The sequence below is a fragment of the Monodon monoceros genome, unplaced genomic scaffold, assembly GCF_005190385.1.
Source record: "Monodon monoceros isolate NGI ecotype Baffin Bay Population unplaced genomic scaffold, NGI_Narwhal_1 Super_Scaffold_22, whole genome shotgun sequence".
NCBI classification, from domain to species: domain Eukaryota; kingdom Metazoa; phylum Chordata; class Mammalia; order Artiodactyla; family Monodontidae; genus Monodon; species Monodon monoceros.
Window position 1 is genome coordinate 113,990,812 of NW_021703779.1, and position 1,825 is coordinate 113,992,636.

Genomic DNA, 1,825 nt, shown 5'->3' on the forward strand with positions numbered 1-1,825 from the left:
ATGATCATCTCAATAGATGCAGAAAAAGCATCTGACAAAAATCCAACATCCTTTCATGATAAAAACAAAAATGCTCAACTAATTAAGAATAGAAGGAAATTGCCTCAACATAAGAAGGCAATATATGAAAAGCACAGAGCTAACATCATACTCAATGGTGAAAAACAGAGCTTTTTCCTTTTAGATCAGGAACAAGGCACAGATGCCCACTTTGGTCACTTCTATTCAACACAGTACTGGATGTCCTAGCCAGATAGGCAAGAAAGAAAAATAAAAGGCATCCAAATGGGAAAGGAAGAAGTAAAATGATCTCTGTTCACAGATGACATGATTTTATATGTAGAAAACCCTAAAGACTCCACAAAAAACTGGTAAAACTAATAAACGAATTCAGTAAATTTGCAGGATCCAAAATTAACATACAGAAATCAGTTGCATTTCTATACATTAACAATGAACTATCCAAAAAAATACAGAAAGAAAGAAAGAAGGAAAGAAATCTCATTTATTGATACAATAGCATCCAAAGAATAAAATACTTAGTACTAAACTTAACCAAGGAGACCAAAGACTTGTACACTGAAAATTACAAAACACTGATGAAAAAAATTAAAGAAGGAACAAACAAGTGTAAAGACATCCCATGTTCACAGATCAGAAGAGTTTATACTGTTAAAAATGCCCAGATGTCGAAAGTGATCTACAGATTCAATGCAATCCCTATAAATCCTCAATGGCCTTTTTTTTTTTTTACAGAAACAGAAAAAAAAAATCCCAGAATTCATATGGAACCAAAATGAACCCCAAATAACAAAGTTGGAGGTTTCACACTTCATTGTTCCAAAACATATTACAAATCTACAGTAATTAAAACAGTATGGTTGGCACAAAGAAAGACACTAGATCAACGGAACAAATTAGAAAGCCTAGAAATAAATCTATGTATATATGTTTAATTGATCTTTGACAAGGGTGCCAAGAATATATAATGAGAAAAAAACAGTCTTCAACAAATGGTACTGGGAAAACTGAAGATGCACATGCAAAAAAAAAAAAAAAAAAGAGACTGGAACCTTACCTCACACCACACACAAAAATCAACTCAAAATGGATTCAAGACTTAAACATAAAACCTGAAGCTCTAAAATTCCTGGAAGTAAACAGGAGAAATGCTTCCAAACATTGGTCTTGGCAATGATTTCTTGAATATGATACCAAGAGCACAGTTAACAAAATGAAAAATAGGGAGGTGGAACTACATCAAACTAAAAGGCTTTTTCACAGCAAAGGAAACAATCAGAAAAGTGAAAAGGCAACCTATGAAAAGGAAAAAATGTTTACAAATCATATATTTGATAAGGGTCTAATCTCCAAAAAAAATAAGGAACTCCTACAACTCAATAGTAAAGATACTAATAACCTAACTTAGAAGTGGGCAAAGTAACAAACACATGAGAGGATGCTCAACATCACTAATCATAAGAGAAATGCAAATCAAAAGCACAATGAGGGATCACCTCACACCAGTCAGAATGGCCATCATCAAAAAATCTACAAACAATAAATGCTGGAGAGGGTGTGGAGAAAAGGGAACCCTCCTACACTGTTGGTAGGAATGTAAATTGATACAGCCACTATGGAGAACAGTATGGAGGTTCCTTAAAAAACTAAAAATAGAACTACCATACGACCCAGCAATCCCACTACTGGGCATATACCCTGAGAAAACCATAATTCAGAAAGAGTCATGTACCAGAATGTTCATTGCAGCTCTATTTACAATAGCCAGGACATGGAAGCAACCTAAGTGTCCATCAACAGATGA

General features: G+C 34.1%; 1 protein-coding gene across 6 annotated transcripts in view; it reads right to left on the bottom strand.

The window, feature by feature from the left end:
• Positions 1-1,825, bottom strand: part of ARHGEF6 (Rac/Cdc42 guanine nucleotide exchange factor 6) — an 88,562-nt gene that overhangs the window by 33,887 nt on the left and 52,850 nt on the right. The gene's annotated exons all lie outside the window — the stretch shown is intronic.